Source organism: Stenella coeruleoalba (genome assembly GCF_951394435.1).
Source record: "Stenella coeruleoalba genome assembly, chromosome: 5".
In the NCBI taxonomy this organism is placed as follows: domain Eukaryota; kingdom Metazoa; phylum Chordata; class Mammalia; order Artiodactyla; family Delphinidae; genus Stenella; species Stenella coeruleoalba.
In genome coordinates, this window is record NC_137150.1 from 98,673,428 (window position 1) to 98,690,167 (window position 16,740).

Consider the following 16,740-nt stretch of genomic DNA (forward strand, 5'->3'; position numbering starts at 1 on the left):
CTGTCTCTCTTAAGGACCTTTGTCTTTCAACGGGGAAAGAAGCTGTAAAGCTGATGGGCTAAAGCTTCAGTTCTGGCTTGCAGGTGGATGTGAGAGTTTATGAACATCACAGCCTTCTCCTGAATCCTAAGGAGAGGAGGGGAGCAGAGTTGAAAGGCAAAAGGAAAAACTGAAGGAGCAGAACTGAGGGCACAAGATTTATGTTCCGATCTTGGCCCTGTCATTTCCAGGATGAGTGATCTCGAGAACTCCCCATGACGCGTTTTTCTCACCTGAGTGACAAGCTAAATAATAAGAGTGTCCTATTAGTGCTTTAATGAAGATGAATTCAGTTAATATAGGAGAACATGCTTCTTCATTAATTGAAGTAATAAAAAATGTTGGTTATTAGTCACAAAGAAGGCAGATGTGCTTTTGAAACATTTAGACTCCAGATTGGCAATGGGATCAGTCTGCCTGTTTTACTCTCCTTTTCCGTTAACTTGGTGTCTAAACTTTCCCATGTCTAAAACTGGGATAAAAAAGATATGTTTGTAAAGTGTCTAGAGAAGTGTCTGTCTGTCGCCACTTCCATCTCAGGAAGTATCCAACAAAGGTTTTTGTTGTTTCTATTTCCTTCCCCAATCCACGCAAAAAGACATTACTGTCTGTCTCTGAAGTTCAGCTCAATCAGAAGCCAAGCCCCACTGGCCCAGAAAAGAAGAATCTCTGACTTTTCCCATAACTTGTTTTAGGGCATTTATTGCTTTCTGTCTCCCTCTGCACTGTCCACATTGCTCACGCCTCAACATTTTGGGTGGGTTTGTGGCTTTTGCCCCCATCATTCTATTAAAATTTCCCTGTTTTAGAGGAAGTAAACTATAAAGGGTTCTTTGGACAGCTAAAAGTGAAGTGTTGCATTTAGAAAGGGAGAGAATTTTTAAAACACAGAGCAACAATCAATTCTATTTTAACTTGAAATAAACAGTTAAGAGCATCAGATAGAGGTGAGAAGTAGAATAATTCTGTTACTGTTGATATATTTCTGAAAAGGATATTTATTCTTTTCTTCAGGTTTGTATTTTCGGTTACCACCTGTCTTCTTGGATAGAAATAACTTCCTTTCTACAAAGCTGCTGGGTTTCTCTGGGAGTTGGGGGCGGTGTGTGTTTCTGAACCTTGCGTGTGATTGCTTCCCTCAGTTCAGTAAAGAGATCAGTCACCAAGTCACCCCTTGCCCTCCAGTGATACCTGCCACCTCTCGTTTTCACAAGATATGATAAAGCAAATGAGTCAGCCCCAAGGACCCTTCAAAAATGGCACGCGATGCTCAGGCTAACCTTAACTTTAGTTGGAACTAAAGAAGTTTTTAAAAAAAACCCTTCAGAAACCCTTCTTCCAGAAATACAGGCATGCATCTGGCTTCTATCTCTCTCTCTCTATTTGCCTTGTATTTGGCTTTCAGGATTTCATTTAACTTTTTAAAAACACAAAGGTATGATTTTTAGTTTGAATAAAAAAGCAGTGATATAGTAGCCTGTGATCTTCCTCTTTAAGGTAAGATTCTGCATAATTATGTGTAAAGAGAAGGTATTTTGAATGGTAGAAGAGGGTGGGTATGTTTATTCTCTTAATTATCAATCACTTACTAGTCAACAAGTATAATGCTAGAAAGATCTTTTTGCTTATGCTGCACTGTTGGTTTCCTTTTCTTGAGATAAATTTTGTTTCAATGACTGTTTTCCTAACTGGTACCATGTTTTCTTCTCTGTTGGTTTTCTAACTCCATTTTAAAAAATCATAACAATTTTTTGTTTTAAGTACTAGGAATGATATGTACATTAAAATAATTGTTATATAATAGGAGAAAAACAAAATATGCCACTGAGAAATTCTAAATGAAACCCAAATCTAAACTACTTTTTTGAACAGCTTTGTACTTAATCACTTTCATGTAAAGGAGGTGTTAATTTATGTGGTGAAAGGGATAAGGATTTTAGTTCCTTTGAACTTTTATTATTGTTCTTATATGTATGCTCTAGAAAGAAAGCAAGTCAATAGCATTTTGAAATTATTTAGTCACTTGTCATCGTATCCCACAAACATTCCTTCTTGTTTGCAAGCGTTCAGTGTATTGTCATCAGACTGGGTAGAGTGAAGCTGTGGGGATGAGAACTTAGGGCATCAGGAGAGTGTATAAAGTTGGTGTAAAAGGAGACTTTGATATTAGAGAAACTGGTTTAGCCCAGTACAGAGGATAGAAAAAGTCAACTCAGTATTTTTCCAAAGCATCCATCTTAAAAAAAAAAAATAGAATTTTAATCAGGTGAACAGGTGGGACTTCAGGTGGAGTGTTTCTTTTTGTCTATTTATACATTCTTTATAATCACTCAGATCAAAGGGTTTGTATTAGGTGTATTACGCTTATGTATTTGAGTAAATCAATATCTGCAACAAAAATGTTATTAGATTATAGGAAATGCCAAACTGGGTCAGATCTATGATCCATCCATCCTAATTCCACCTGTTTCAGACTGATCCAGGGTTAATATATGCAATGACCTGCTGATTGCCCTCCAGACAACTTCCTAGGTTTAGGAAGAGCCTATAAACAATGCCAATAACAGTGCCTGGCAAATGTTTGGCTTAGGAGTGATTAACATTTGCTGAACAAACGAATGAGCCATGAAGTCAACCAACATGTAATTATCTACGTTCCCTTGAAGCTAATCTTAGTTTATGTTACCAGCTGTACGCAACAGGTTCTTTGTTTTAATTGTCTTATCTTAAAAATTACCTATCTTGAACATCAAGAAAGTTTTTGCCCCCCCAGCTTTGGTATTCCACGGTTTGGTTTGTTTGGTTTTAAAGCGTAAGGCACAGAAGGAATGCTATACCCTCAAGCCGATGTTCTCCCTGCCTCAGCTGACCCTGTTTCACTCAGAAGTGGAAGAATGCTGGCTTTGGTTATAAACAACATTCCCATAAGAAAACACAATGATTACTACAGTATTTACAGCATGACCTACCTGAAGGATAAATGTTAATTAGTTGTGACAACTCCTTAACACCAGGGATGTTACAAGATTAAGAGGCTCAGATAAGAAAGAGAAGCACGAATTATAAGTAAGCTGGCAGAAGGGTAATTTCAGGGAGTAAGCTATTATTATGCTGTAATGGTTTATTGCAGTAGACCCTAACAAGGGTTTTATAGCACATATTCATACCATTTTTTTAACATCTTTATTGGAGTATAATTGCTTTACAGTGGTGTGTTAGTTTCTGCTTTATAACAAAGTGAATCAGCTATACGTATACATACACACACATACCATTTTGAAAAACCTCAGAGGACTAAAAGAAGAAAGAAACAGAAGCTCATTCCTTTGGCCAATAGAAAATTTGTTGACAGAGACACTCCCTACCGTATTTTGCAATTTCCAGGAACTAGAAACGGTGGATTAGTCACATCTGTTGTGAGTATACTGAAGAGTGGAAACACTTCGCTATATATTGGCTACCCCAGGTTAGACGCTGAATAACTTGACTTATTCTTTTGGGTAGAAACACAATTAAGAGAATAGATCCAACTGGGGTTTTAAAATAAAGAAACATACCAGATAAAGCAGGACACAGTGTAAGATTCTCAGACTGAAGTAGCTCTATGGTAAGACTGTAGAAGTTTGACCCTAATGGCCTTCTGAAGCAATGCTGGGCATTCAAGAGAGAGCTCTAGAGTGACTTCCCCCGTTTTAAATCTAGGCGTTTGGTCATGGGTTAAGTATATTCACAGAGTGTTTCTGAAGAAAAACCAGTCTTTCATGTATTTAATTACAAAGAATAACAAGTAGCAAACTTTTAGAACTTTTTCTGGCCAACCTTTTCACCTCTGGTAGAGGAGTACATTCTGGAGGTAAGGAATCATGTTAGATTTGTATACTTACACCTATTCTGCACCAAAAACTTTGCATTGTTTTGAGAGTGCATTGGTAGATACAAATTTTCTACCTTTGCCTCTCCTCAGTAGGGATACACTTTCAGCAGATTGGAGATATTAAGAGAATTACTTCAGGAAGTGCTTCAACTAGCAAGGATTGAGATGTTTTCAAAATGCCATGTATTGGCTTCAAGAGTATTTATTCCCCTGGCTCCCCTCCCTGTGCGGTTGCTTCAAGCTGGCAGCCCTCTCTAGAGATGGTTAGAGAGGGCTGCACAACGCTCCTCTTTCAGGTGCTGGCAACTGCCCCCTCTCTCCTCTTCCTTTTGGACATAGATATAAGCTCTGTTGTTACAATCCCAGGCTAGTGCACTAACCCTTGTGATCTCCCTTTATTAAGCCCCCCTTAAATTATACAATTTTTGGGATGCCACCTTTTTCCTCCTGGGATCCTGCTACAACACTGAAGATCATGAAAGAATATGAATCATTCTCAGCGCAAAGTGAGAGTTTTGTAAGTAAGAGCAACCTGGGAAAGAGAGTGAGAGAGAGACAGAGAAAAAGAGAGATATTCCACTAATGGATCACCCAACTTGTGATAGAGACACCACCTACTGGCCCAGTGGGACCCACTGCCTGGGAATGGCTTGGTCGGCTGCAGTTGGAAGTCTTACTTCAGTATTTCCAAGTAGGATCATTAAATACTGTTAACGCTCGGGAATCTACCACAAAACCCCTCTTCTTTGATAACATCACCATCTTTTCAGTCAGGGTTCTTCTCTTTATTCTTAAAATTAACCTAAGGTGTGAGATCATTGTTGCATCCATGCCCTGCTCCCTTGGGAGTTTAGAATCAAAGTTATAGGATATTTGTCTGACTTACTAGTTATCTATTTTATATACAGTAGTGTGTATATGTCAATCCCAATCTCCCAATTTATCCCTCCCCGCCCTTTTCCCCCCAGGAACCATAAGTTTATTTTTTACATCTGTGACTCTATTTCTGTTTTGTAAATATGTTCATTTGTACCATTTTTTTTAGATTCCACATATAAGCAATATCATATGATATTTGTTCTATAGCACAGGGAACTCTGTTCAATACTCTGTAATGACCTATATGGGAAAAGAATCTAAAACAGAGTGGATATATGTATATGTATAACTGATTCACTTTGCTGTACAGCAGAAAGCAACACAACACTCTAAATCAGCTATGCTCCAATAAAAATTAAAAAACAAACAAAACAAAAGAATCAAATTCGTAGGATTTTCAACTTGTAAGGGTCGTTTGAAGCCATGTAGTACAACTTCCTCTTTTCACACATGAGAGTCTGAGGTTTCTGTAGCCGATGTTGAAGGGCCTCGTGCAAAGACCCACAGCTCGTGGTTCTTGCGAGTGTTAGAGCCCATGAAACCCACAGCCCTGTTTTCCCTGGTCTTATCTTTCTGTCCAGAGACTTTGGACTTAACATGTGATACTATTCAGATTAGAGGCCTGAGGGGCAAAGGCCACTGTGGGGAGTTCTGCAGAATGAATAGGGAGGAGCACAAAAAAGGGAAACTGTTTTTAACTCCTGTGGGAATTTTCTGAGGTATGCTTTGAAGACTGTGCTTTACCAGGAGTCCTACAACAATCCAGCCACCAAAAATTCCTGCCATTTTTTTTTCAATAGGGTGGACATTTTCAGCAAATAGTCAGGGTGATGCATGAGGCAGGTAGTGAGAAAGCAGTTCACTTCCTCCCCTGCCTTGCTTAAGTCATGCCCAGCAAGTGAGGGCTCCAGTGGGACTCAGAGGCTAGTGTGTGCAGGAATGAGCTGGGCTTAAGCTTTGACCTGTTAGTTACTGGAAATAATCCTCTGAGTGGAGCCAATAAATGTTGTAGGTTTGCTATCATTCCTTGGATCTGAGGGTTATTCATTATAATTAAAATGTATTCTTAGTGTAACATGGATGGTCTCTGACACTAATGTTTTACTTTTAAATGTAGCACTCTCAGAGGCAGAATAGGCTTGTGACCCCCTTCAGTAAAGAGATGCTTCCTTAACCATTTGGAATAAAAATTGGGAATACGGAAATGGCATTCTTGTCATTTTATCTCCTTTGTTTCTTCATTTTGTGGGGTTCTTCTGTACATAAATTTCTACTAACTTCAAAGGGCAGATCCTGAGATTTGATGAGCTATTAGAAGTTAGCAGAAAAAAGTACAGGACAACTGCTTTTAGTAATTTGCATGTTTGGAGGGACATACTTTCATACACTGTATTGGTTTCCTAGGGCTACCATAACAAAGTACTACAAACTGGGTGGCTTAGAACAACAGAAATTTATTGTCTCATAGATCTGGAGGCCAGAAGCCTGAAAGCAAGCTGTGAGCAGGGCCATGCTCCTTCTGATGTCTCTAGGGAAGGAGCTGTTTTGGGGCCTCTCTTCTAGTTTTTGGTAGCTTCTGGCATTCCTTGGCTTGTAGATGACCATCTTCTCCCTGTGTCTCTTCACATCATATTCCCTCTGTGTCTGTGTCCAAATTTCCACCTTTTATAACGACATCAGTCGTACTAGAACAAAGCCCACCCTAATGACCCTATTTTAATTTGATTATCTCTGTAAAGACCCCGTGTTCAAATAAGGTCACATTCTAAGGTACTAGGGGTTAAGAAGTCAACGTATCTTTTTGGAGGGCACAATTCAACTCATAACAATACAGTCTGTTGAAATTGAATGGAATTGATACTCAACGTTGCTGAGCTACTCAGACCCAAACATTCTGACCGGGACTTTTCACCAGCTCATCTAAGGCCCACCTTTGCTCGGTGTGCTGCTTACCACAAGTTAGGATCCAACTGTGTGTTTAAAATTAGTGGTCTTGAGATATGTGCTGGTGGGGCTTGCTGTTTTTCTTTCTGCCCTTTCTGAGTTTCATGTGCAAGTGAGACTGCTCAAAAATGAATGACAATGGTGTGCTTGTGTTGTACTCTCAGTCATAAGATCGTGGCTTCAGGCAGAGCTGCAAGAGTTGAAAAATCACAAAACAAAAATGATTGCATGTTTTTGGAAATGTCGTTGTAAAATAGACAACTTTGTGTTTTGTAATTACTATATTCTTATCCAAAGTTGCTAATAATGTTTTTTCTTTTAGATTAAGCATCCTCCTTTCTTTAAAAATAAGAGCTAAAGATAATTCCTAATTATGTATGTTCTAATTATGTGAAAATGTCTACATTTCAAAAAAGGTTTTATATGGCTAAAATGCAAGAGGATACAAAAGTTATAGTATTAGTTAAGGACTCTGGAGGCATTTTGATCCACTCAGCCATATTCAAATGTATGGAAACATTTGCTTTTTTAGACCTGCAAAATCAGAAACATATGAATTTGCAAAATGACACATCTCAATGTAGTTAAAACTCTGTTCACCATTTTATAATTATCACCCAAGCAGCCTCAGTACTACTACTTATACTGCTACTAATGTTGATACTACTACTAGTAATGATAACAGTTGATGTTTATTGAGCATATATTGTGTGTCAGGCACTGTTCCAAGTGCTTTGCCGTGTTTTGATTAATTTCACTTCCACAACAACTCAGTGAGGTAAATACCATTATCTATAATTAAAGAAACTGCAGCCCAGAGCTTAACATTACACAGTAATGGCAAAGCCAGAATTCAAATCTGGACTCAGAGCTCTTCCTCCTAATCATTAAAAAAATCTTCTTGGGCAGAACGTTCCAAAGTCTATACCACAGAACACCAATTTTATTAAAAACTCCTGAAAAAAAGAAAAAAGGAAAACATTTACGTAGTTAAATACATGTGGGAATTGCTGCTATCTATGTAGACTCATAATGTAGTCTATATTAAAAATTGTGAGAGGGCTTCCCTGGTGGCGCAGTGGCTGGGAGTCCGCCTGCCGATGCAGGGGATGCCGGTTCGTGTCCCGGTCCGGGAAGATCCCACATGCCGCGGAGCGGCTGGGCCCGTGAGCCATGGCCGCTGAACCTGCGCGTCCGGAGCCTGTGCTCCGCAACGGTAGAGGCCACAACAGTGAGAGGCCCGCATACCGCATTAAAAAAAAAAAATTGTGAGAATTTTCCCAGAAAAGAAACCTGTATAACAGAATGTAAGATTGAGGTTTCAACTAAGCACAAGATAAAATAAATGCGAAATTCCGAAGGGAGTTGCTAAGTCATCATATACAGACTGTACAAGCATAGTATCTGGGAACCTAGTCCATAACTTGGATTTTTTTCAGAGAATAGAGAGGTTTTGTAAGATTTTCTTGGGAGAGACTAGTAGCTGTGCTATGGGGCCCCAAACTTTTCCACTTGGGAAAGTTGCTACCTCCTATACCAGCCTAGTGAGCAAGGGCTTAATGGGACTACTTGAAGAGTTTAATGTATGTCCCCATATGTTGGGGACACTGCAGGCTAGAACTGCTTCTCTCCTGGGAAATGTGGATGCAAAAGTTGGCACATCATCACTTTGATGCCCAATCTGTATGGAGCCACAGATGTATGGGGACAAAGGTTTCATTGCTTCCCCTGGATCAAGGGTGGGCTGGTGTGGAGTCTCCCAGTTGATGGGCTAGGGGATAAGGGGGTAGACATCCTGAGGGAATGAGGAGTATCCCTCAAATCTTGAGAGTTGATGCTAGAGAGGTCCCCTATGATGGAATGTTCAAAGAACCCCTAACATTGGCCCATACGAGTCACCTTCACCATCTCCCATACCCAAAGAACATGAAGTCATTCAGCAAAGTAAGGACAAAAATCCCCTTACCTTTTCTCCCTGCTTTCACCTACGATTGCTAGATAAAATACAAGGTCTTCAATTAAATTTGAATTTCAGGTGTACAATGAAAGCTTTTTATTATACATATATCCCATGCAATATTTGGGACATGTTTATATTAAAAAATATTTGCTATTCATCAGAATTTCAAATTTAACTAGGCCTCCCATATTTTTATCTGTTAAATCTGGCAAGCTTATCCCACCCCACCTTTCCCCCAAAAGCTGGGGAGTAGGTGAATGGTGAGAAGAAAGAAAGAAGTTATTATGTTTTCTGAATTAATGTTCTGATTCGAGATTTAAAGCACTTCCCCCCAAATAAGTAGAAAAGTCAAGAGACCTGCCAAGGTCTTCAGGCAGGGGCAGGGGACAATTAACCGTAATGAATAAATTTGAAAAGATTAGAGAAGAATAAAAAATAAAAATTATATTTTGAGTACACCACAAATCTTCTTTGTTAGAGGATCCAGGTCTATTTTACTGACTTTATTGAGCTGTTCCTCTCCAAGACCACAATAACTATTAGCTTTTCCTGGAATTTGTGCTCTTTGGAACACATTTTGGGAAATTCTACTTTGTTTTATAACTTTGTGGTGTAATTAACTAAAGTGGCATACTGGAGAATTCTGGCAAAACATCTGGGGCAACTTTGAGATCTTTTAAGGTTTCAAAGAAAACCCAAATCAAATGGGCTTAAAACAACAAGAGAAGACAACAAACGGGCTTAGGATCAGGTGACTGGAAAGTCCAGATGTAGGGAGGAGTTAGGGTTCATTGATCTAGCAGCTTGGCCATGCCAGTAAGAACTCAGTTTTTAAACTGGCTGCAAGTTTCAATAGTGCCCGGATGGGAGAGAGCAATGCTGAGCCAGTGTTCTGAATAGCCTGGTTGGCTGGTCACACGCTCACCCTGTGGTGACTGTGGCCAGGGGGTGGAAGGTACTGAGGACCTGAAGTCCGTGAAGGCTTTTCCATGGGGCTGAGAGTGGGGTCAACTTTTACCAAAACACATGAGCTGTGCTTTGGGAAGAAGCAGATAGATGACTGCCTGGGGGTGGGAGTAAAGCTTGTGAATGGATGCTGGCTCAATCAACAAATGTCCAGTACAGCTGAAAACTTAAGTTTCTGTCATTGACTGCAGGCAGGGGTGATGCTCAAAACTATTTAACAACCTATACCCTCGTGGGCACCACTTCTGTCTGTGCAGGAGCCTGTCTCCCAAAGCCCTCCTGCTTACAAAGTGTTAACCCTTGAGTTGGTTGATGTTGAAGGATCCAGGAGCTCCTAGAGAAGGTGACAGAAGGCCATGATAGGTGATCACTCAGAGTACTCAGGGCAGTGGTTACTTACCACCTGGAACTGAAATATATCACTATCTAACAGCGTTTATAATTGTACCCATATGTACAGGCTCAACGAGTTTTTAAAAAGCGTGAAGGATTTTTGCTTCTGAATAAGACCCTTCACTTAATTTCCTCATTTGAAAAATGAGTGGGTTGAAGTAGATGATTTACAATTCCTTTGAAAGAAATGTTTGTGTTGTATTCTATAAAAAATTATATAAATAAGCCTTTAATTCGATCTATCATGCACATTGTGATATGTCTGTATTAAACAGAACATTATAAATTTTATAATTATAAACAGAATGTTATAAATTTTAAAATGCAGAGAACCAAATTTCCATTTGAAATTTGGCACATGAAATTTAACTGACTTTGAGTCTGAATTTAACTAGATTTTTACATTGAAAATTTCAAATACATTATTTCTAAAGGTCATGCTTTCATTGTTTCTCACTTCTGTGTTTTGCAGTAAAGCAAGGGAAAAAACCAATCATTTAACATGTTAAAAAACTCATGTTTTTTAACATGTTAAAACTCCTAGAGGAAAACATAGGCAGACAAAAATAGCAGCAATTTTTTTTTGAAGTCTCCTAAAGGAAAAGATACAAAAGCAAAAATAAACAAATGAGACCTAATTAAACTTAAAAGCTTTTGCACATTAAAGGAAACCATTGACAAAACAAAAAGACAGCCTACTGAATGGGAGAAAATATTTGCAAATGATATGACTGATAAGAGGTTAATATGCCACATATATAAACAGTTCATACAACTCAACATCAAAAAGAAAAAAAACCCGATTAAAAAATGGGCAGAAGAACTGAATAAACATTTTTCCAAAGAGGAAACGCAGATGGCCAACAGGCACATGAAAGATGCTCAGCGTCACTCGTCAATCATCAGGGAAGTGCAAATCAAAACCACAAGGAGATAGCACCTCACAGCTGTCAGAATGGCTATCATCAAAAAGAAGACAAATAACAAATGTCGTCAAAGATGTGGAGAAAAGGGAACCCTTGTATACTCTTGGTGGGAATGTAAATTGGCTCAGCCACTGTGGAAAACAGTATGGAGGTTTCTTAAAAAACTAAAAATAGAGCTACCATATGACCCAGCAATTCCACTCCTGGGTATATATCTGAAAAAAACAAAAACATTAATTTGAAAAGATCATGCAACCCAATGTTCTTTGCAGCATTATTTATAATTGTCAAGGTATGGACGCAACCTAAGTGTCTATCAACAGATGAATGGATTAAAGTGAAATAAGTCAGACAGAGAAAGACAAATATATATCACTTATATGTGGATCTAAAAAATATAACAAACTGGTGAATAAAACAACAAAGAAGCAAACTCACCGATATAGAGAACAAACTAGTGGTTACTAGTGAGGAGAGGGAAAGGGGGAGGGGCAAGATAGGGGTAGGAGAAAAAAAAGGGTTATTATGGGATTATATGAAATCATGTGTGTGAAACTTTTGAAAATTGTAAAGCACTATAGAATTTAAAGCATCTTTCAATCAGTTAAAAAAAATTGTGCTGTTTTGAATTTAGTGGAAAGCAGAGAGGCACAAAAGCAGAAATGACTGAAGAAAAATTAGAGTTAAGATGGAAGCCACGCATTCACGTGAAGATGGTTCAGTGGCTGAAGTAATCCAATCACGGCAGCTGCTGTTGGCAGGGTTTGCCAATGGGAGAGGATAGGGAGGGAGTGGTGGCCACGAGGTCATTCCCCTCTCCCACTGGGTCAGTGTACTCACAGTGCAGAGCTGAAGTGCAGTTGGAGAACATGAATTTTTCTCCCAGGCTTCACGTGCCTGTTCTAACTCTCCCTGAGAAGCCTTCCCGACAGCTTAGGTTCTCAGCTGGCTAGTCATTTTAGATATAAAATAACCACAAGGGAGGAACTTCTTTCCTAAAATAAATGGAAAATCAGCAACAATGATGATGCTATCTCCCATTCCCTTACATGTCCCTCTGCCAACCCCACCCCTGCCCCAAAACAGAGTTGATTTTTCCAGAGGGCAGTGTTGTAGGCACCACAATTATAGACAAGTGGGAAAAATATTATATATATTTCTTATTTTTTCTACATAGAGAAATAAATAAAATGTTTGTGATATTTTGATCTTTGATGGAGCATTTTAAACGTTTGCAGATCTGTATTTGTAGATTTTTCTGCACTTTAAGTCATCAAAAATGTCAAAGTCAAGGCTTTGACTTTCAAAGAATTTCTTGCCTATAGCTAGTGCTTTCTCCTATCTTCAGAGCAAAACCGTGGCTTGGTAGATCCTTAAGTCCGTCCCTCCCTCTTTATATATAATTTCTGTTAGAGTTACAGGTATACACACACAGCTGTGTTAATTAACCCAGCTGAAAAACTTTACTTACAGAGACTTCTAAGGAAAGACATAGAGTCACAGGGATAAGGACTGATTGTCTTATCTCTTTAAAGGTATTTTCTGTTATAGCACTAGCTAGAACTAAATAATAAATGTCTTATAATGCTTTGAATAAAAATAGTTCTCAAACATAATTGATAAAACTTGCTGTCCAAGAGCTAAAATAAATTTATTATTTAATAAATTTAAATAATTTATTTAAAGAGTAAATGAGGATGCTGCTTTTTTGGGTCTGCATGTTTAGGTATGTATACATTATGCCTAATTTATAGAGTTATATGTAGTTTATATAACATATATATATACTTCAACAACAACTAGATAAATTTTAAGCCCTCACAATTAAATTGCTTTAAATTTGTTAAAATATATATTTGTGTTTATGCATATAGGATTAATAAAGAATATAAAACCAAAACAGACATTACTGTGTGACCTACCTCAACAACTCCATGGAAAACAGTGTTATTTAACAGGTTAGAAACTGAGGCAGAGAATGTCAGTAACTTGTGCTTTGCTGTTATGGTTTCCAACTCAAATCTTTCTGATTCTAAAGCCTTTATATTTCCCACTACATCACATTACAGTTTTGTAGTTATGCCATTATTTTAAGGCCATTCTTCCTTTAAATTTTCCAGGGAAGTGGGAGAAAGGTGCAAATAAACTGTAATAATAGCTACAATATTACTCATCATTATAGTGCTAAAAACTATTACCTATTACCTAAGGTGTCATTCAGGACTTTTCTTAAGCCAGCTAATCAAGATACTTCTCAGAGGCACACTTTTACAATTCTCTGCTTCATGTATGACTTTAGCAGTATGAAAACGTATAAAATGCTTGTTATCCCACTGTGTAGAATGCTGCATTTTGACATGTCTGAAGGAAAGCATTTCCCAAAAGAATTCTTGAACCCTCAGAAAATTTATATTCTCTCAGAGGAAAAAAAATTTTTCTTCACATGTTAGTTCCAGTTTGCAGAGAAGCAGCCCTCATGACAAGAGTAGGCAAGAGATTTACAAGGGAGATGGAGGTAGAGAAGGTGGGGAGAGACCCTAGGACTGAGATGGAGGTCTGACCCCTATGGGAAAAGAGATGGAAGGGAGGTGGACTGGATTAAATTAAATGTGATAATACATGTTAACCACTTAAAAGTCCCTTGGTACCAAATGAATACTCAGTAAACAGATTTCATTCTTAATTTCCATTTTTAAAAAGTCATTGCAATGAGAATTATAGATATTTATTACAAGTCATCTTCCCTGTGCATATTTCTTGCTAATAGAGCTGTACCGTTACAGTGGAAAACTAACATCAGGCCAGTGGTTCTCGTTCCTTGAGAGCTTCATAAGCAATCTTTAGACGTCTTTGATACTAGAAAACTTTCTAGGTAAATCCGAGTGAAAGAGAAAAATGTTAAAAGTCAACATTCATCCTTGTAAGACTGCTCAAATAAAAAGTTCATTACTTTAGAAGACTTTCACTTGGAAATATTTGCACTTTTCCAGAAATATCATATTATTTTCAAATGTTTTAGAAGACAGCATTTGGAATAAGTTGGTAAGTCCCAATTTATTCCAAATGCTATCATTCTATTGAACCAATTCTAATTTGCACTTAATTGAAAAGTTTAAATATTTAAAAATAACATAAAAACTGCATCTACGTACTCAAAGTAGGCTGACATTTGACTTAATGGTCAAGTCAATTTAGTAAAAGTAAATTGGAATCTTTGAACTAAACAATGACTTGCTGCATTTGATATGAGAACAAATATGATTTGGTTGAGATTTAATTTGATAAGGCTTTGTCCAAAATTAAATCATCCCAAAGTTACGGATATGACATTTAAAATTGAATATGACATTTAAAAAATCCCTATTTTGCCTTTAGAGGAAGAGGCAAAGTTGTACTGAAATATTAATATGTGTTTTATGCCACATGTGACATTTATTCCAGCACCCTTTATTTTAAAGTTTAAAAAAGAAATACATATTCATTATAGGAAATGTAAAGTATTCATAAAAATGTAAAGAAAAATAAATTAAAATGAAAAAATGAATTTGTTCTTGTTTCTACTGTCTAAAAAAACCATTATTAACATTTTAATATACTCCCTAAATAAAGTGAGCTGAGGTAATTATTCTTTGCTGTTAAAAAATAAATGTTTTAATACTCGAGTACCATGCTCTCTTATTCTTAAATATTATGTTTTCTTTTCTCCTTGATTGTGGGCCAGTCATTTTTAACCTTGTTATCATTTTACTTCCTAACATTCTTGACTCCGCCTCCTAAAAATGCTGGATGGTAAATATTATTTCTTATTTAATGTAAATTTCAATCAAGTTTTTACGTTATGTTTGGGGCAGTTTATACTGTTCCTAATCTGAGAAACTCCTGTGCTTCTCAAAACTACATTTGGGAGTCCCTACTAAAATTAGGAAGTCATTTATACAAACATGCGCTCTGAAAAGTGTAAACAAAGTCCCTGAAAGACAGGAGAACTGGCTACTGAATGTTTTCTGCACACAGACCAGTGCAGCTTCTTGGCATAACAAATAGCACTTAATAAGAAAGATGGTGAAACTTTAAACCTCTGGACCGGTTTAGGCTGCATTGCCCACAGACACACAGCCTATAGTGTGAGTTTTGGCATTAGATTTACTTTTTCTTCTTGCTGTGGGTATATTCTAAGAAATCAGGGACTAGAAAAATTTTCAGGGATAGAGAAAATGAGACTCTGATTCTTACTTAGTACGTATATGCTCTTGAAAAAAAAATATTTTCCTGTGAGAGCCACAGTCATAAGTGCTACTATCCTTTAATGTGGGGTTGGGTGTGAGGGGGAGTAAAATAGATAACTGTCCATTTCTTACATGAGCACATATTTGTTTTTCTAGATAAGGATTTTAGTGACTATTGGATGGAATATGCCATTTCGGATAGGTCACAATTAAGAGATCATGGTAAACATGTTACAAGAAAACGTTTTTCTTTTAAAAAGAAAAGTATTTTTTGGGCTTCCCTGGTGGCGCAGTGGTTGACAGTCCGCCTGCTGATGCAGGGGACACGGGTTCATGCCCCGGTCCGGGAGGGTCCCACATTCCGCGGAGCGGCTGGGCCCATGAGCCATGGTCGCTGAGCCTGCGCGTCCGGAGCCTGTGCTCCACAACGGGAGAGGCCACAACAATGAGAGGCCCGCGTACCGCAAAAAAAAAAAAAAAAAGTATTGTTAATAAAATGGGCTTCCTCCCCCGTCAAGCAATGTTAGTCATGAATAGGCAAAGGGTTTGGTAATTTGAGATATTTGCATTGGAAAAAATAAGAAATATAGTTTGAATTTGAGAAATTATTATATAGAGAGAATAAACTAAACCAAGAGAAGGTTGTGATGTTGAGTCTATTAAACAGCCTGGGAATCAGAGAAAAAAAATATGGTGATGTGGAAAAAGCATGAGCTTTGGAATTGCATAGACAATTCTAAATGGTTTTAATTGAAATCAGGTTTCATTTTTGGTTCAGTCCATTAAGAATTATGTGAAATTTGATTTCTTTGAATTCTATTTTCTCCATCTCTAAAATGGAGTTATTTCTCAACTATCACTTATCAAGCTCTTAATATGTACCAGTCACTTTTGCAAACAATGCTGTAGTAAAAATGCATGTATGTATATCTTTGCACTTGGCCATAATTACATTCCAGGGTAAAATCCTAGAAGTGGATTTCTTTTCAAAGATGTTTCTAAATATCCTCTAGAAAGGTTAATCAAATTATTCTCAATCAATAGTCCAAGAAGTCTTGCCCACACTCCACACCTCTTATCCTGCTCAGCTTCAGTATTTAATGTTTAAATCTTTGCCAATTTAATAGGTAAAATTATATATATATATATATATATATATATATATATATATATATATATATTTTTTTTTTTTTTTTGTGGTACGCGGGCCTCTCACTGTTGTGGCCTCTCCCGTTGCGGAGCACAGGCTCCAGACGCGCAGGCTCAGCGGCCATGGCTCACGGGCCCAGCCGCTCCGTGGCATGTGGGATCTTCCTGGACTGGGGCACGAACTCATGTCCCCTGCTCGGCAGGTGGACTCTCAACCACTGTGCCACCAGGGAAGCCCAATATTTTGAAATTTTAATTTGGCCGTCTTTGATTATTTATTTTGCTAAATATTTTCATAAATTTACTGTCAGTATTTTTTCTATGTTTGAATTATATAAGTGAAGTTACTGTAATTTGAAATCCTAAAGATTGTGTAAATTATGC